Source organism: Coturnix japonica, chromosome 7, assembly GCF_054131305.1.
Source record: "Coturnix japonica strain WE chromosome 7, WE-NBRP24, whole genome shotgun sequence".
Classification (NCBI taxonomy): domain Eukaryota; kingdom Metazoa; phylum Chordata; class Aves; order Galliformes; family Phasianidae; genus Coturnix; species Coturnix japonica.
Genome location: NC_140669.1, coordinates 19,411,296 through 19,432,208, shown reverse-complemented (window position 1 = coordinate 19,432,208; position 20,913 = coordinate 19,411,296). Strand labels below are relative to the sequence as shown.

At 36.9% G+C, this 20,913-nt stretch overlaps 1 protein-coding gene across 6 annotated transcripts in view; it reads left to right on the top strand.

Annotated features, from left to right (window-relative positions):
- LOC107316667 (uncharacterized) overlaps positions 1 to 20,913 on the top strand; it is a 365,025-nt gene that overhangs the window by 17,144 nt on the left and 326,968 nt on the right. Inside the window, exon 3 of one of the 6 annotated variants that reach the window (XM_085552609.1) lies at positions 7,675 to 7,943. The exons of 4 other annotated variants lie outside the window; for them this stretch is intronic. The gene's annotated coding sequence lies outside the window, so the exon portion shown is untranslated. Of the gene's footprint in view, positions 1 to 2,866; positions 2,998 to 7,674; positions 7,944 to 20,913 lie in introns of those variants that run through there. One more of the 6 variants, XR_014948029.1, reaches the window with a different exon arrangement.

Genomic DNA, 20,913 nt, shown 5'->3' with positions numbered 1-20,913 from the left:
AATGCAAAGCTATCTATCTGTTTTCTTCTGGTATCATTACAGCTGAGTAGAATAGGCTGCAGTGCTTGCAAAACAGAAAAATGCGTATTTGAGCTGTGAGGCATAGCATAGCATGGAGAGGTCTTTTTCCTATTTAACACTATGAGAACCACAGGGCAGAATGTATAAGAAAGCTGCAGCAGCCCAGGTACTGCAAAGAAAGCAGGAAGGGTTAAAGCAGTGCTTTTCCCTTTGAGAGACTTTTAAAAAGCAGTGCTTTTTAAAGGGATGTCTGTAAATAAAGGGATTTAATGGAGGAAGGGTAAATAACTGCCACCCCCCTCTGTTATGCTGTACTTACCTACATGCACGTGTGGAAACAAGGATGTTCATTTCTGCTTTGACTTTTCTCCAAAGCTCATTTATTGATAGGGAAAAGAACTCATAATTTTGATTTCTTTTGCTCTTCCCCTCCTCCCCACCCCCACCCCCAATGCACTTTAATGTAGCATCCCTGCTTTTTGGGGAAGGAAATTCTTACTGCTTTGCCATTCTGCCTTTCCACGTTTCCCTCCCTATCGAATTATGGAATTAAAAGGTGTTGTCTTTATTTACAGCTTGGCAGTAAGTATTACATATTTTTGCAGCTCTTTCTTCACAGCACAGACCTGGAGGTGGAACTGTGGTCTAAGCACTGTTGTTCAGTTTGGCATTTTCAGCCATGCATTCAGGTGACTTTTGTTTCAACACAAATTGATCACCATTAAGGTGACGTTTTCTGGGACCTAGAACCTGAATTTCAAACCAGCTGTAGGCAAGTCCCTGCCTGTACCGACAGGACTAGTCCAAGTTAAAAACAAGAAACAGGCAAGTGCGGTAGTAATTAGGATTATTAAAATGCTTTCTGGACACCTGAGGCAAAAATAGATGTAACGACACAAGTATAATAGTGTGCCGGAGGCGTCTGAAAGACAGCTGACCTATTCCACCGCTAATAGTAAAAACCCGAACGACGTCTTTCTTTAGTCCCCCTGGCACGCAGCACGATCGGCACCGAACCGCCTCCATTAGCGGCGCGGGCAATGCCGGTGGGGGAGCGCCGTTTCCCGGCCGCCGCTGCCGCGGGGCGCCGGGCAGAGCCGCCTCCGGCAGCCGCAGCGCCGCTCCCGCTCCGCAGCCGCCAGGTGGCGCCGCTCCCTCGTCCCGCCCCCGGCGCTGTGCGGCTGGAGCCGTCAGCGTGATTGATGCGGGAATGTTCCCGCTGAGATAAAATATGCAATAAGCTTAGCGTTACTCGGCACAATTCTTATCAGATGATCGTTCGCCGGCGGTCATTATGGGATTACTGTACTGAGAAAGATATCGCCGTTGGTTCGTTCTGCGCCTTACAGCCTTAGTTCAGCAGCAGCACTCTGGATGTACTGGATCTCTGCAGTGTGTCACTGCCTTTGCAACAGAAACTATCTGCAAATAGTCGCAGCCTTACTAAGGAGATAGAAAGGAGGTGGTAGGGGTGTGCAGGAAGGAAGGCACTGCTTGCATACAGCTTTAACTTGTTTCCTTCTTTGCTTTCACATATTTAAGATCTCGCTGATCGTTTCAGCAGGGGCGCTATTTCAAATGCAATCCTAAACACAGCAGACATGGAGATGAGCTTGGGAATGCTTGCATCCATCTGGGGTTCACGGAAACACTTTCATGCATGGGCTGGGGATATGGATATGTGAAGTGAACTCTATTTCTGTTCCTATGATATAACCACTGCTGTTTAGGAGATAAAGAATGATGGTGATAATAACAAGTAGTGCTAAGGGCAGAGAAAAGAATTCTGATTCTAGTGGAAAGCATCAGACATTCTAATCCATGTCACCCACAGAAATAAGCTCTATTTTGACATTTCTAGCTGAACAATCACTTATTTCTTTTTCTCTTGTGTTTTGAGCAGATGTTTGCTAAAAGTCCTTCCATTTCAAGCCCCTAGAGTGGAAAGTAATCTGGGAAATCCTGAGGTTATGTAGGTGGCATTTGGTTCTGCTCAGCCCAGGTACAGTCTGACTGCACGGTTCAGACATCCACTGATATTTGCAAAAATATGGCCTTTTTAATAAAAAAATCAATGGGCCTCATTTTATTAGGTCTTCCTGAAATTGATGCTGGGTAGCCACACCATTTCTTTGTATTTAATTAAAGTTTTTTGTGAAATAAAACTGTCATGCCCAGATGTATTTATGTATGTGTGTGTATATAAATGTGTGTGAAAGACATACTGGAGGTCATCACAGATTGTCTGAAGTCAAGGCATCTGATGTAGCATTGACAGCTTGTGTCAATTATAATTGTTTGTATTACGACCCTAAGCCTCTTAACAATATCCACTGGCTTTTGTATTTGGATTTTCAGGCTCCTGTTAGAATTCTACACAATCAATTTAGTTAGTGAATCTAGGGAGAATGCGAGGCTTTGTGGCTTCAGAATTCCAGCTCGAGAGATGCATCTGAAGATATTCTATTTTCCATGGTTATTTTTATCCTGCTCTTTGGTAGTGAAAATACATAGGAAAAATGTGTTCCTAAGTGTAAGAGTCATTCCAAACTAGGAGCTTTCTGGTTTAGATTCTTGGGTACCTTCTCCCAAGTTGTGGCTTTTTTTTTTCTTCCCCTTTCTGGCATCTGTTATTTGGAGGGAAAAAAAAAAAAAAGTAAAAAAAAAAAAGTTGGGAATGGACGAAGGAAAAGATGAGAAATAGATTACACCGGATGAAATAACTCCTCAGGAGCAGTTTGCTTCTCACCTCTGGGTGCCACTGTTCCACTGTTTCTCATTCAGTGACCATCTGCTTAGAAGTCCATCTCTTACTGGAGAAATATTCCCTGGAAGTAACTATTAAATAGATATTGCCTGTATCTCTGGATAATAAAGAAACAAGTTTTCCAGCTTACAGATACTCATGCTTTGTTCTGATATGCAGTTTACAAACCGAATAATGAAATGGTGAACAGTACATGTGTGTCCGGTTTAGTAAGTGGTCTACATTTTACTTATAGCTTCTCTTTCCTCTATAGAAGTTGAAATGAGGATCTTTTCTTCTACATAAATGAGCAATAGTATGTATTTATTAAGTATACAAATTTACTGTAATCATTCAGTTGATTTAAACAAGTTGTACAATATCAACAATAATTTATTTTATTGCTCACAACCTACTTAATTCAGAAATCTATTGACTGATATAATTTCTTTTCAACTGCTGTGGAACTGCTAATATTCAGGGTGAAATTAATTGCGGGCTGCGTGTTCAGCTGTTCCACCAGATTAATTATATTATGACTATTTCTCCTGGAGACTCATTCAGGGCAACTCATTGCTAAACAACAGTGGACTTCCACTCTGAACTGCACTGCGGTTTTTAACTCTAGTTAAATAGGAATCTTCTATGAATGTAATCAAGTGTGTCACCGAATTCCATTGTTCTCAGGCTGTCTTTTGGGCATTGTTTTCAAAATAATGATTACATTTTAGGACAACATAGGTACTGTATCTCACTTGGGAAAAGACACTGCTGCTGTCCTGCCCCTACCTTACATTTGGCAGCTCAGTGACAGCCATCAAGCCTTCTCATACCTGCACATATACAATAGGAAGTTCCACAATAGCCTGATAAATAGGCATGAGCTGTATTTATTTGTTTGTAGTTGTCTTTTGTTGGGGGAGTTAAATTCTTTGCTTTGGACAGATATGATGATTTATTATGTTCTTCATCTCTAACCATCACTTACCAAATGGGCATTTGTTAAAGATGTCAGGAAAAATTCAGGCTAAAACATCTGCTAAAAGCTAATTTCAACTTTGTCCCAGATTTGTACGCTTTTCTACCCAGTTTCACTGGAAAATCCCAAATAAATAGAGCACTTGAAAATAACAGAATTTAACTTTATCCTGGGAACATGAAGTTCAAGTTTTGGAAGGGGAAACGTGTAATAAAATGCTGTTCAAATGAAACTGGTAAAGCTGTAAAATACGTAAGTGGAAACTTTGAGGAAACTGGCAATGAGAAACTGGAAATCAAGCAGTAATTTAAGTTTCACACAACCACCCTTTGCATGTGTGAGTACAAAGGAGAGACTGGGCACGAATGTGAGTCAGAGCCCTCCTCTCAGGAACTGAAGGGACAGAGATTCCCAGCATCTGTTTCCTTAACTATCACCCAGAGGATACTGGTGGTAAATAATAGTGCACAAAAATAGAGTCAGAAAAGCAGCTCAAAAAACAAATGTGGTGCTGTCTTTTGCAGTACTTTAGCAGGAGATCTGTATCCTGCTTAGCTTTCATCTGTGTTCAGATTAGATGTGTCGAATTGCATTAATGTCTAAACAAATTGTTGTTAAAATCACAAGCATGAGTAATTAGGATATCCCACGTAATAGCCAGCCAAATTTGGTGCATAAATGGGAGATTATTTTATTTTAGTGGGTGCATCAAATGTCAGTGTTGAAGAACAAGGTGGCTGAACTTTTTGGAAGTGTTTATCACTGCCCTTCTTTTGATACCGAGTCAAATCTGGTCCAGCAAAGAGACTCCAACTACAAGAGTTCGTATGTATGAATTATTTTAGATGTCTCATTGATCTGCATAGAATTTAAACATCAACAGTGAAAGCTGACGTAATGATGACTTTTCATTAGAGCTCTTTGAGGCAATTTAATTAAGCTGAATTCTTTGTCTGGAAGGCAGTATAGAGTTGCAAGGAATTCTTATTACTGGTAAGAAATCAGGATTTGTACTTGCACATGAAGTGAAAACCTTAAGAACTTAAGGCCACTAATAGTTTTCAATGTACAACTTTTTTACAGTTTTCAAGGCCTTCTGTTAAGCAGTTTTGCTGTGCTTTATCCCAGCAATTGTGTAGACAGCAACACGTTTTTGTATTTATGCTGTTTGTTTTAGTGTGCTAGCTCTGTAACTGGAATACAGGGATTTGCTGATTCATGCAGTGCTATTTTGCAACATCCATTTTCACACTGTACTTGGTTAGAAAAACCATGTGGCTTTGGATCCCTGGGAAGCTCTGCTCATAACTCCAGAATCAAGAGCTACAAAATGACTAGAATTGTCTATGGACTGTTTAGTCACTGGAGGCAAGATTTAATGAAACTGTTGACTGTTGTATTTGTAGAAGCCATTGTAAGCAATGCTACACGTGGTTTCTTGTACTAAATGAGTGTCTAGGCTTTAGAAGTAGTCTTAAGTGTGTGTTGATAATGGGAGTTAAGGAGACAATGGGCATGGGGGCGGGGGGGGCGGCACCGGGGGAAGGTCGGAAGGGGACGGGGCTTTTGCCCGGTTCCCTGCGAGGAAAGAGCGTGGTTGGAACTTCTCTCCTTCCACAGCCCGTTGGTGAGATTTGGGCTTGGTTTTCTCCTTGTTGAAACTCTCTCGTTGTTGTTTAGTGTCATTGGGTTCTTTAAACTGCCGTTCACATTCTTTTTTCTGGTAAGCACCAGAGTGGTTAGGTTAGGCAGGATGGTGCAGTCAGAAGAAAGAGTGGAGGGGAGCTTGGGAAAAACTTGGTTTCCCTTTCTAGAACTAAATACAAGACAAGATTCAGGGTTCTCTCATAAAACCTTAAATTCACTGTCAAGTGAGTTCTGTAGAAGTTAATTATTTTAGCAAGTTGATGCAAAGGGTGCTTAAATCCTTAGGAGTTAGGAAACTAAAGATTTTCTCATTTATAACATCTGGTCTGAGAGGCTCTATTTTGTTCTGAAGTAAATTTTCCCCCATCTTCAGTTTTTCTGGCCAGTTTTCAAGAAAAGGTAGAAATTTAATCCAAGTGTCAGATTTGGTCAGTAGCCAGTGTTTTATAGAAATACGCGTGTAGAAAACAGGGAAAGGAGTCTGCCTTGAAAAAGCATGGGTGATAGTTACATCTCTAAAAAGCCCACTTCACCTTTTAGTCTAGAGGCTCTTGTATGCTGTTTTCTTGTTTGGAAACCTCTACTTGTATGTACTACTAGTGTCTCATTTAGTTTTCACTTGGGTTTTTATTGGCTGACATTGAATAGAAAAGCAGAACGACTGCAGTCTGTGATCCTTACATTCCTGAGGTATGTCCTTTTATCTTCTCAGGGGTGGTTTTGCATTATCATGCCAGGTCCTTTCTTGGCCTTTTAACAGCCTCCTCTAAGTTACAGTTCATTTACCGAGATTTCTGTTTCTCAGCTAATAAGCAATTTTAACTTCTTATTCACAGGCAACTTCTTTACAACTCAATAATAGAGTTTGTGGTATGAAACTTGATTTCCTCCTGAGTTTTACAATGCAGTCATTGCTTATCACACCAGCATTCTTCAAAACAGTTACTTTATTTTAACCAAACTTTTTGGAGACAAACTGTCATTACATCAATTTTAGTGATGCAGAAATCGGGGCATGTGAAAATATGAATTAAAAGAATTACTATTTCTGTGAACAGTTTGTCACCACTGTGTCTTAATTCTTCAGAGTGTGCAGTATTATAAAACCACTGCATTATACAATAGCATACTCAAAGAACGGTTTCTATTGATTTCAGTTACTCCTGTCATGCATAAAGAGCACTCATTTAGTGATCACTAACAAAAATTGCTTTGAGTGGCTTGCTGTTCTATAAGAACTTCGTAGGTCAGAGATAGCATCTAATTCCTTAGGGCAGGTTTCAACTGCCTTAGACAAGAAATCACCCATTCTGTTTCTACTAATTTAATTCTTTTAACTACCTAGTTTAGCCCATGTAATGTAACAAGTATATCTGGTTCAGGCAAAGAAGGTAAAAATAAATAAAGAAAATCTGAGGTGGGAGATGCAAAATATGACAAGAAAGATGGAAAAAGAAGCCAGGCATCATTTAAGCAAGTATCTCATGCATGCACATCAGGTAGGGAATCTGAAGAAGACTTACGAACTATTGTAGCTATTTCTAGAAATAGCAGGCTGAATTCTGTCATATATAGCAAAGTTGCTAAAATTAAGTATAATATATATAATTAAGTATAGTGGCAATCATGGCAGCTACACTCCTAAGTGCTAACACTGAACTGCACTTGAATTTTCACTCTCACTCCACAGTGGGGATACACCTGCACTCTTTTGTCTTCTGTAGCAAATGAAGCGATGGAATCTAGAATCTGTTCTGTAATGATTCTTGTACAGAGCAACTCCAAACTGTGTGGGCTCTAAGTGATCTGAGACTCCTTTCAGTCCTCACCTTCTACTCTCATCCCCACCTGCAGCTCTGGTTCTCTATGCTCATAACGATGCTTCTTTGCTTTAGTGATGTTTATGAATGTCTTAGAAGTTCAAAGTCTTGTTTTGATGTTGCAGGCTAAAATTTTTCAGTGAATAAGTCAGCTGTGCCTTGTGTTCAAACTTTTATCACCTGTAGACTCTTATGAGAGCTGTTTGTTGTTGACAGAATTGATGTTAGTGGTGGTTTAGAAAAGACTGTAGGTTTTTAGAAGCCAAACGGTAGTTTGTCTTCTGTTTAATTAGTTTTCATGATACAGAATCTATAAAAATCAATTTATTTCAAGCAGTTGCATACAGAATGGAAGGGAATGTTTCTACCCATAACTCAATTCACAAAGGATGTTTGGATCCAACGGTTATTTTTATCTGGCTATTTATAGTGACTAAATGTTCTATTAATGTGTCTTGCAGGAGTGGTTTATAGACCAATGGCTGAATCCGGTCCTAATGGAAATGTATGGAACTCTACTGGCCACATTCAGTTATAGCAGGTCTGGAACAGGGCCATTTAACTCAGTAGATTAGTGCAGGATGTAAATTGGTGTTGAATTTGATTCACTGTGGTGATTAGATGTGTGAATATGAAGAAAACAGAGTCTTGTTGAAAAAAAATAATCAAAAACTACAATTCAGAAGCAGTATGTCCATCGGGCATTTCTTCAGTAGGTGTTCTACGAAGTGTTAATTAATTCTTTGAATGCAGCACTTTTTTTTTTTTTTTTTTGGTTTTTAAAACATGGTTTTGAGTGCTTGTGAAAGTAGGCTCCTTTAAGCTCCTTACAAGACACAGACTGTTCAGTCTGGTTTTTAAAGCTTCAATACTACTTCAGCACCATATTATAACATATAAGAGAACATTTTTGTCAGGCATAAAATGTATGTGTAGCAAATATATTTATATATACATGCATTTTGGAGGAACTGAAGCCTTGCTTCTTCAATCTATCTAAATCACAGAATCATAGTGTTGGAAGAGACCTCTGAAGATCATCTGGTCCAACCTCCCTGATAAAGCAGACTCTGTACAGAAGGTTGCACAGGAAAGCATCATATTTATAATAATTGATTAAATCCCTTCTCAATCTTCTCTGGTTTCCAGGTCTCTCAGCCTTTCCTCATAAGAGAGGTGCTCCAGTGCTCCCCCTCCCCCCCCCCCCCCCCCCCATTAAATTTGTGACCCTCTGCTAGACTCTAGCAGTTTCCTGTCTTTCTTGAATGGAGAAGCTCAGAACTGAGCACAGTACTCCAGATGTTGTCTCACTGGGGCAGAGTGGAGGGGGAGGATCACCTACCTCCCTTGACTTGCTGTCCATGTTCATTTTAATGCACCCTGTCAAACAGTCCTTCATCTACAAGCTTGTGTACCTGTATTAAGTTGGACTGATCATTGCCTGAGGTTAATATGTTAGGGAAATTGTAGAACTCTGTGAGAAAATGACAGAGCAACTTTTATTGTTGCTTTTGTTTGAGCAAGGAAAAACTGGTAATACTGCTGTGTCATGTTTAAATGTATGCCTATGCAGTCAGTACTCTGTATCTGGGATCAGAATCTATCCAGTAGCATTCAATATTTAAAAAAATAAATAAATTACTGCACTGTTTTTAATGAAAGAACATAGAACGTCTTTGCAGACAAGTGATAATAGTTTTTTATTTTTCAGTATTTTTAAAGAAAATTGTCAACAGCTGTGATGTAAAATTGGTTATTTCCTGGCAGTTAACACTCAAATTTCCCATAGTGAGATTTGTTTTCTTAGCAAATTGATGCCTCGGTACCCTAGGATTAAACTTCTAAATCATTTTAATGAAATGCTTATGTTTCCATTTTTAATTGTTGGAGTCAGAACAAAACTACGTAACTGCAAATGAGATTGGATTTCAATTTAAAGAGAAAGCTGTTATCTTAAGTCCGATGGCTCCTGGGAGCCAAAATCATTTTCTAAAGATAATAACATTGAACAAAACAAAGCAAAAAAACCCAAAACAAACAAAAACCCCAAAACAACAACAACAACAAATAACCATCAACTTCAAGTTATGTATATTTATAAACAGGAAAATCATTTTAATTGAGGAGTTGTATTTAGAGATCATTATACTTCCACAGTAAAATAAGACTCAGCGTGAATCCAACAGTTTCATAGCTTTTGACTGTCCAAGCATTGTACCCATATCAGTCGTGACGCTAATCATTTTCCCCTTTGACCCTATCATCTGATTCTGATGGTATCAAAGCAAACTTGAGAGATTAACCATATAATTATTGAAGAATCGATGTCATCCTCTGGCAAGGTTTACTTTTTTTCTTCTGTTCAATATTCTTGTTAAAGTACAGTAAAAGTCCTTTTGTATTGTGACTTTAAATGGTATCTTTCCTGTAAATGCTGTGTATGCCTATTTCTTTCATGAAGCAAAGGAGAAAAAAGCACTTCATATTATGAATGTGGCTTTTTACACTCTGACTTAACCTTTAGCAAATGAAAAAGACAAGGTCAGAAGGCAGTTATGCTAGAAAATATTCACCTGGATTGTTGTATTGATTTTTTAAATTTTTTTTTTTTTTAAGTGAAAGCCAATAGCATGTGCTTACCAAATGCATTCATTAGCCCTAATGCCACGCTTCAAACATGAGTGCCCTAGCAGTCTTTTTCCCTCTTGCTCTCTTTTTACATTTACTAAAAATTAAATTCTTTTGTTGTTTTTTGGGAACATAAGAGAACTAAGGTGGGGGGGGGGGGGGGGGGGGGGAAGGGCAGGGATTAGGCAGAGAGTCAGAAGCCTTAATTAACTGATCTTACACTGTCAATAGATTTAAGCATTTGCGAAACAAGTAGGACCTTTGGTAGAAAACATGGATTCTCATTTCATATTTATAGCCATTTAAATAATTCTGGAGAGTATAGATAAAATTGAAGTAGAAAACAATTGACATTTATATTCATCTTTGAAGTCTTTAGATGATAGGGTAGAGAAGTCTGTAGATACACCTAGTGACCAGCAAACACCATTAGTAAATGCCTATTTGAGACACATTTTGAGCAGAAGTAAAACCAGAAATACACAGAAAAATAAGTTATTTCTTTTGCTGTGTAGGCACTAAGATCTAACACACGTTGGAACTATTTTTGAACCTGTTGTGAAGCCCTTAAAATCACTGGTGTCTTTTCTTTAATTTTAAAGGTCTTCAGGTCAGTAAAAACTTCAGTCTCTTGTCTCGTTCAAATTACAGATTGCCATCAGCCAAATGCTTTCCTAGAATTGCTGAAACATTGTTTCAACACTGATTTGTAGGAGAAAGAAACTGGTTGCTGAATCACTGAGACCACTTCCGGAACATTTTAATTTTACAGGAAAAAGAACATAGTCATAGGATACTGAAAACAATAGGCTCAGCAGCTTTTTGCTGGGGGAATTCTGACAATAATGGGTTTTGATTTAGAAACATATGTAAAAATAATGGATCTTAATATAGGAAATCTAAGTAAAGAAGGAAAATGTTACTGGACTTTCTTCTGCTATTTTTCATGTTTTTTTTTCTATAATGTCAAAGTTATGGTGTGAGTGTTCATATCAGATATAGATAAATCTAACTGTGCAAGTCCCAAATATTGCCCTGTAATACTGAATACTTTTTATTTTTGTCTGAGAAAAGATAATAGCACCCGAAACAAGTTCATAGCAGGATTTTTTTAAAATTTTTATTTATTTTTATTTTTATTTTTATTTTTTACTTCATTTGAGGTTATATTCTCTAGAAAATGTAAAATAAATTAATGGAAGAGATCCAGAACTATATTATGTCTGTATAAAAAATGCTTCTCTAATCTGAGACGTGAACCAAGTAGCAGACGCTCAAAGACTGATTAAATGCTTGGATATTTTAGTTAGAAATTGGCTATAAATATTAAAAAAATGTATATTTTATAACTGAATGTTATATGTTATGCATATGTGAGGGGAAAAAAGGAACAAGGAAGCACTGTTTCTGCTGATATGAACCAATTAGGTTATGCAAAGTCTTGAATTATAGTATGATGATCAGCTAAAGCAGTCAGTGACTGAAGCAGTTTCCATGGTTGTCAAAAATCCTTGAGCGGTGAAGAAGGGCTAAGTCATGAGAAGGACGATCAGGTGTTTTTGTTATGTTTGTTTTTAGGTTAGTCTGAGATTCCTGAATTGAAATGCTCAGACCTTGATACCTGTATCTAATTTAGATTTAATTCAGTTTCATATGCATAATAATCTCTTCATGTAATGCCATTGCATATCCATAAGTAATAGCTTGTTAGTCTTGTTACTAAAAATTAAATTTTTTAGCAAAAATTTACATGGTATTGAAAGACTATGCTATAAATTAAACGTTGATCCAAGTAAAGCAATAGGCATGAGAAGCAAACATTTCCAGGTTTATATATGCAGGGATGGGTTTTGAGATGACTATTTTGATTGAGGAGAGAGGGAACTCAATCAAGTGTCATAGCGAGTTCTGAGAGGACATCTGTTGAATGCTGGGTGATAGCCAAAAGGAAATGAAATATTAGAAACTACTAGGAAAGGAAGAGAATTGACCTTTTTTAGAGCCATCATGCAGTTACACCTTCAGTACTATTTGCATTTGTGATCCCTTAATTTAAGAGCAAAATAGAGTTGTAGAATAAAATGGGAATGGTAATAAAAGAAATAACAAAATAGGATTATTCAGCTGCACAAATAGCTAATGTCAAGAAATATGGCAGGTGCCTTTAAAATCTTGAGGGGCACAGAGGAAGTATATAGGACTTGAGGTATAGAATTAGGGACATAGAACTAAGACTGTAGCTTTTCATGCATTTTAATTTGGCTTTGAAAATTTTGGTCCTTGGACATCGTGGTTGCTCAAATTTTACCCTGGTTTAAAGATCAATTAGATAAATGTTTAGCAGAAATCCATTGGACTATTAAACACAGATATTACCCACAGTTCAGTCGTTTCTCTTGCAGTGCTGGGAGCTGGAGGAGTGTACAGCAAAGAGAATATCTTCCATTAGATTGTTACTGGATGAAACTGAACTTTATACTTACAGTTACCTTCATAGAATCATAGAATTCTTGGAGTTGTGAGCAATCTCTGAAGGCCATCTAGCCCAACTCTCCTGCAGTGGAACATGAGCACCACTGCTCAATCAGGTTGCCCAGGGCCTGATCCAGCCTCACCTTCAAAGTGAGCGTCCACATCTCTGGACAACCTGTGCCAGTGCCTCACCACCCCCACTGCAAAATATTTTTTCCCTATATCTAAACCAAATCTACCCTTCATGAGCTTGAAGCCATTTCCCCTTGTTCTGTTGCCACAGACCCTGCTAAAGAGTCTGTCCCCTTCTTTCCTGTAGCTCCCCTTTAGATACTGAAAGGCCACTATCAGGTCAGAGCCTTCTTTTCTCTAGGCTAAACAGCCCCAGCTTTCTCAGCCTGTCCTTGTAGGGGAGGTGTTCCATTCCATGGACTCACGAAGCAGTTTATTTAAAGGTAATTACTTGTGTTTCCTTCAATAAATACAGACTTAAAAGAAAAAAGAAAAATAATAATAGTAATAATAAAATAATTCAGTGTAACATAATCTGTTACAGTACGAGCTGCATGGCATACTCTGATCCAGTGGTGAATCAAAGCTGGTGGGCAAAGTAGAAAGACATTCAAAAGAAATCCCTGGACCTAGAAGTCCTCATTCACATGCTACTCTACATCTGTACAGGGCAAGGACATACTGTCATATTTGTTTGTTCTTCCTGTCACTGAAATCTGTAGGTAGACTATGAAGCCCATAATGTCTTTTTAGTGACTATAGCCACACAATAGACTAAAATATTTTCATGTTTATACAGAAAGAAATGAAGATACTGAACCTTTTTTGGAGTGATGGTACAGCTGTTATCTGTATCCAACACTAGAATCTCCAGGGGAAAATAAGTAATCACCTCTAAAGTAAACATGTATCTGCCTGCTTTTTCTCTTGCTATAATGGATAGCTAAAGGAAATAAACTGACTCAGCAATGTTACTTTGAGTCTCTCTCCTCCTGCTACTTCTGCTGATTCAGAATTAGTAGATAGATAGTCTGATTAAAACCTTCTGTCTAGATACAAACTATAACACTGATTAAATGGATCATTTTGCCAAGGGAGATATAGCTGAATTGTCCATTTTTCATTCAAATGCTCAAACTTAAGGGAGTAGCTTCCAGCTCTAAATATATTGAATAACCAGTAACCTGATGAAGAGAGTATGAACACAGATACATGTTTCTTATTAGATGACCAAATAAACAACAACAACAATGAAAAATAGTGCTGTTTATTTAGATTCTTTTAAAATGAGTTTAATATAGTTCTACACAACAAGGTGTTGATTAAACATAACAAAAATTCAAGGTACTCACATATAAGCATTTCTACAGCTCTTTTAAGATTCTGGTACACGAAAGTGGTGTATAGGCAGTGAGATAGGAAAAAAAAGGCAGTGAGTCATCAGAAAAGAATTATCATTCCATCATAGTTGAATAGAAGTCTTGTCCCATAAAAATCAATAGTCAAACCATGTTCATTTGACTCTGTAAAATGATAATAACGTAAAAGTGAAGCAGAAAGCCTAAACAACAGAAGAAACTTTTCATTAACATGGGTAATGAATGAATGCCTTTAGTTTTACGGATGGCGTTCCTTGAAGTGCAGAGATACTTGGGAATGTCCATGGTGACAAACATCTTTGAACTTGTTTTTAGTCTTATTTTTAGCATTGGTTTTGGCCTCTTAATAAGATCAGCAGCTTATCTTTACTCTTCTGTTTAAGTCAGGAGAGGAACATAAGTGTGTGTTAAGAGTCATGTTGCCCTGTAACAACTTTCCTTAAAGATAAAGAACCTGTTCCTAAATGTGTTGGACTGACCATCTTTTTTTCTGAGGTTTAGGCCTGTGTTCCTTGGCTTGAGAGACTGAGATTGCGGCTTCAAATCTTTTTTTACATTTCAAATATGCCCATATGTTTGTGTGTAAAGGGTTTACAGAATGATACATCTGCACCAAATAGTTACATCAATTTAGTAGCAAAAGTCCTATACAAAATGTCCATTGCTAGTTAAACCATAAGGTGGAATACTGAGAAGATGATGTTACTTGCATCTTTAAAAATAAAATGAATTAGCGGTTCCTGCCTCACTAAGAGATCAATAAACGCTGTGATGCAATAGAATTAGTTTATTTCCCCTCCACTGCAGCCGGTGAAAAATTTCCCTCAGTAATGTTTCTTGTGTTGCCTACTGATCTTAACACTTAGTTGCATACTGAGATGTGAGAAGTTTCTTTTATTTATTACTTGAAGAATTGCAAAACTGTGTTTCCCTCTGTGGTAATTTCAAGTAAGTAAGTGCAGAGATCCTGGCACAGTTTCTAGTCAGATGAAAAGGAAGGAGATACACATAGTTTAATTTCTTTTCTTGTATTATTATTATTTTTTTTTACCATGTTACATTCCAATGTTTGGGCTGCTCAAAATGATTGTCATTTGATTTCTTTTGACAAGGCAATCAATTAACTACACTTCCCGTAAATATTTATTGGCATCTGAGTTATATGTGAAATTCAACTCAATCCGAAAGTAAATCTTCAAACTGTGAAGGCTTCAGGTTTTAGCTGTAAACCGAGAAATAGGGCTTAGCACACAGTGTGTGCTAATCCCTCTCTGATTTGAAGCTGTAAATTTTCATTTCAGCACCACTGGGTCATTTTGAGTTCAGTTGTGCTGCAAAGTGAAGCACTTTACGTGTTACATTACCACTGCATGTTAACTCATTCTTTTAGTACTGAAGAACTGAATACCAGCTGTCATTTGTGGAGTAAACTCTCACATGAGAGTCCTGTCCTACTGAGAAGACAGAAATAGGATTTGGGGAAGTACTTGAGAAACTAAATGGAGATGTCTTTAATTTTAATTATAAACATATTCAATAATTCTAATATTTTTCATTTGCAATAAAAAATAATAAAAAGAGTTAAAGGTTAATTTTAATAGGCCACTTTATGACTATGTGGCTGTTTTTTGCTGATAAATGGCATACATCACATTTGAAGTCCTGGTGATATCTCTGCTTTTAAAAACTAGAAGTGAAGGATTTGTAGTCAGTCCCTAGTGGTATCCTACAGTATTAGAACATATACAGTAACTAAGATATGTGGAAGATATGTCTATTTTCTTGAGGAGTTCTACTTCTCTTGAAATAGTAGGATGTATTTTTCTTTCTTTTTTTTTTCTTCTTTTTTTCTTTTTTTCTTTTCTTCCTCTCTCTCTCTCTCTCCTGAGAAGCACTACAGTATTTCTCTTTGTTACCTTTAAGAGGTGCTAATGTTTTATTCTTGCTTAAGAATCACAGTTCCCCAGTCCCACAGATTCTGTGGCCGTCCAAAGAGACAAAAGTTGGAAGGAAGCACAACAGATGCTGACGTTTATAACAATCTGATTCTGATTTGGGAAGAAAGCTGACAACATCCTCCCTTTCTTGGGACTGACCAAGGAAGGAGCAGGGTCTGGTTATAAAAGGATTCTGTTAAGTCTTGACCAAGTGATAAACTACAAGTAAACTATAGGTTTTGCTCTCCATTAAATTTCTGTTTTCATTTCACCTCTCTGCTATTTCACTTCAAGATGGTTTTTAAGTGTTTGAATTTCAAAAGCTTACCAGTTCACTTATATGTGACTGAAACTAGATTTTAAGTGATGTTTACTGTTTCAAATAATGTCTACTAGATTTGTTCCCAAAATGCTATTTGTGTTTTGGTGAAATGATCTGTAGCAAGTTTAAAAATTCATGCAAGAAAGACAGATCACTTTCTCAGACTAAAATTCATCTATGGTGATGCATCATTGTCTTTTATGCCTTCATCATTGTGCCTCATAACAATTTGCAGATTTCTGCACTACTCAGAGCACTTAGTAAAGTTTATTTTTTGGTGATGTATGACTGTTGCTCTTTTCTGCACAATTCTGCAAAAGAACGACCTGACTTTCTCCAATGTTATTTACATCATGTCTTGTAACAGGATCTATTTTGTATTTCAGTAGGCACTTACGGCTGAGCTCATAGAATGGTAATTGGTGGCCTACTTGGAGGCCAATGACCAGCATTGTACACCATGGGTCAAGTACATGGCCCCAGTACTGCTGGCTGTCTTTAATAATGATCTCACTTCTCTACTCAGAACTGGTGTATCCACATCTGGAGCGCAGCATCCAGTTCTGGACTCCTCATTGTACAAGCTATTAAACTAATGCAGTGATGGGCCACTGAAATTATTAAGGGACTGGAGAACTCCCGTATGTGAAAGGGCTGTGAGGGAGCTGAGATATACTATTATACCTCTATACTGCTTTGTTTAGAAAAGAAGGGTATTTTGGCAATGTATGTAAATATCTGGCAGGATAACCTTATTTATTTATTTGCTAGTAGCAGTAGAAAAGAGACCAGACCTGGACATTGTACCTCAGTTGATAGAATTTCAGTTATGTAATAGCAGTCTCCCTCAGTTGAGGATTTGGCACTCAGAGCATCAGGAAGTGTTTTAGCAAGATAAATATTTATATAGCAATATCTCTATTACTACAAATTATAAATAATGTCAGCCAAAAACCATGTTTACCCTTGGGCTGACTCATGATGCTGGTCGAACCTCTGTCTGCTGCTGTGTGAACTGTTTGACAACAGCCAGCCACACCCCTTCTGGTTAAAATAGAAATACAGTGAAAAAAAATATTTCCAGCTTTTCTGTGTTCTTTTTCTTTTTTCCTTCTGTCATCTTTGGAAGCTGGCAGAGGAAATCTTTTGCGTGTACAGTAGAAGCTATACTTGCAGAGAACTTTATAAATAACCTTCTTATTTTAATTCTGCCTGGCTGTTTCTTGGTTTAGAGAACCTGGAGGCCAGCTGCTGCAGGGAGAACTGACTTCCTGGAAAGAACCCAGCTTTGCAGAAAAGAAAAATACTCTGCAGAGAGTTTATGAAGATCTGGCTTTCCAAAGTTTGGAATTATCAATTTGCACAACCAGTGATAATTACCATATTCATCTATTATAGCAAATGCAATAGATTGCAGTAGGCAGCTGAAATATTCTTCTAAGCAGTGAATAACCATAAGAATAACAAGTCTGGAGTTTGAAGAAAGAATGTGTAGGCAGGTAGGTGCTTCTAGTTATTAGCCATCTCAGTGATATTAAGGCTGCTAACAGATCCCTTTTAATAAGTTGTCTTGCTTAACAGTAAATCTCTATCATTTCATTAAAGGGAGTCATACTTCTGAGGGCAAGACGCCTCTGTGAAACTCCTATCTCTTTTTTTTTCCCCCTTTTTTTTTTTTCCTTTTTTTTTCTTGTTTGACTACCTTAGACATTTAGAATAAAAAAAAAGCTGGCTTAGCTGTGCTCCATGAAATCATTTGAATAACTTTTGAATTCAATTAATATATAGAGAAATGGCATCAACTTATGGAAACAAAAACAGATGGGGCAATTTCATGATTTTAAGTCAACTATCTGCCATTTGTATTAGGAAAAAGTTATTAATTTACAACCACTGCAAGTCCTTCTCATATACCTTTTTATTTCACATTTATGGGTCTAGATGAAAATCTCAGATATAAATATAGTTCAATATACTTTCAAATGTGTACTATTAAAATAATAGCATAAGTGAGTAAACACATTATAATGAATAATTCAGTAATCAAACTGAAATCATGGTAGGCTATGAATGAATCTGTTAGCCTTCAAACTTGCACAGAAAGGCATTAAGACAAACAATGAAGTTGATGCAAGGTTCTTTTTATTTTTTTGTCTGCATCAGAGCTTTGAATGAGCAATTTATTTTGTTTAAAATAAGACCTCGAAAGCTCCCTCTCCCCCCAAATACGGATTCACAGTATAACCAAGGTTGGAAAAGACCTACAAGATCATCCAGTCCAGTCACTGGGTGATAGTGTTTCTACAGTGGTCTTTCTATAACTGGTGAAGGACACAACTATCTGTTCTTCTCTGAAACCATATGGAAAGAAAGATGACTTAATGTATGTGGTAAAATTGATTTATTTATGTTTCTGGGAAGTGCGGTGTCTAAATAGGTTTCTTTATGGTTCACAACTCAAATTTCTCCACATGTAGCAGCTGTTGCATAAGCTAGTGATATTCTTTTTGCTCTCTTAACACAGCCTTGCATATAACTATAAAGACAGACCGAGCAGAACTTTAGTTTGTGTAACCTGAAGTAGACTCTTTTAAGTTTGTCAGGAGAGACAGGTTTGGGAGTAATGTTATTTCATGCCAAGCCCATATGTGCATAAACAGGCTACCTGTATATTCACACAATAAGGGAAGAATGTTCCCATCTCAAAAAATAAACAACTGTTTTTAGGATATATTGCCATTTCTTGTGCATTGTTTTCTTCAGGAACATTACTCATTTTTGTTGTTCCTAAAATTCAACCAAAGAATAGATTCGTTAAATGTTGATGGCAGTAGGAGATGCACAGGTAATATTGGCTACCTGTGTGAGTACCAGTGATTGGCTGGCCTATGAGTAACATTTTTCACTTTTTAATCCTGTAGAGGGCCATCAGTTGGAGCAGAGAGGCACTTGTTTTGAAGTACTGTGGGTAAGCTGAATGACCACAGTCTTCTTTTATGTGCTTATGACTTCCTGGGCTGTTGAGGGAAAGTAGTCTTTTTCTCTGCAGACTATAAACAGACTTAAGAAAGTAGTAGCTCACTCCTCCCATGTTATGGAAGCTTCAGGTCTTGTCCTACCTGGAGTCTCCTACCTGTAGCTTCATACCAGTCCTGAAAATTCTACTGATGTGTCTACCTATCTGGTGCTTTCAAAAATGCATACATAAGATCAGCTTGACCCTCACTGAGAAATCAGCTCCCTTTTTGATATTTATCATGGGGACTATTGCTTAAAAAAAGTAGCCAATAACATCAGCAGTATCTAAATTTTATTTACACCAACACTTAAATTCATGATATTTACTCCTTGGCAAGAAATGAAGGAAGTTACTTGCAGCCCAATTCAGAACAGAATTTATTAACTACATCAGTGAATTTTAACCTAGATATATAGGATGACTCTATCTATCAGAATTAATTCAGTTGAAACAGTTCAGTGTTTTCTTATTCTTTTACATTCTTTTTATTCCTTCAAAATAGTGTTTGATTGGTATCCTAGTTTTTTCTGTCATTTAAAAAATAATGGAAAAAAAATCATTCCAATCATTTCAAATGATAGAAAAAATAGGATATTAGAAAATCTTTAGTATCTTCTGCTACTTAATGTTGACAGAATTCAGATACCAGATGAATGTCAAGGTACAAAGACAAACTTCAAAGTTTCAAAAATGGTAATAAATTCTATGAGGACTTTTTGTGTTCCTGTCTAGATGAAAATCTGACGTATGTATTGACTAGTCAGATTCTTTGTGTCTCTGAGGAATTTATATGAGAAAACTTTGAGAGCTTGTAAAATAATATATTTGTTACATACCTTGGGTTAGACCATTAGGCCAGAAAGTGTTTCTGTAAATGTTTACTATAAGTATTAGACAGTGTCATACCAAGCTTGGAGGGAGACCAACAATTTAAAGTATCATAGTACTTTTTAATAACCCTCTTGGGATTCTTTTAGTATGTGTTATGCTTTGTGATATGGGTAGTTATTTTTCTTCCAACCTTAAAGCTCAGAATGAAATATAATCAATAAAAAAACTTAATTACAAACTCATTTTCCTTCAGTATTAATAAGCAGCTCAGTTTTAATTCATTTCCACACCCATCTCATGTGCTATACCTATGAAAGTTTGGCAAGTGCTCTTCCACAAGGCCTAGAGACTACTGGAAATTCAGAGTAGCTAATAAAATTGCAAGTTTTCAAATATTCCCATTTTTGGTACCTTTAAAATATGAAAATTATTTACACTGTGAACTAGAAGAAGGAATTGTTTCTTATTAAGTGTAAGGTCAGCATGCAAACTCCTACTAAATTCAGTGATCACAGAGACTGCCTTTAGAAAAGCTGTAGATGTAAACATTAAAATATTAATAAAAACCAAAAGCTGTTGCAATAAATAGTTTTCATGAGCATATCAAATGCCTATGTCCTTCTTTCCTCGCAGTGAGTTAGATAAACAAGCAAAATGTTAGGAGAACTGTTTTCTGCTTGGCTTGTGTGGATTGTTTTTATAATCTTCATAGTTCTTGTCTGTAACAATTATGTCATAGAGATCAATTATTTTTTTCAGAAGGAAGTGATATTTTTAGGTGGAATTATTTTCAGAAGTGAAAATTATCACTGTTAACTTTTGCAATCTTGAAATTTAAACTTTTATATTTAGTTTTTAATTGTACTCTTAAAAGACAAAAGTATTTTCTGTTAGGCACTTCTTTGAGCTATGATATGTTTGAACTAGATAATACAGTTAAGTAGAATAGGCAAGAGGCTGCATTTCTGACTGAAGAGTCTTGGTTATGTCACTGATAATTTTGATTTAACATGCTCCATTAAGTTAAAATAATTATTTTTTCTTTAGTTAATGACTGGTGAAGAATGGTAGGGGAATATAATATATGCAAACTTGTGGAA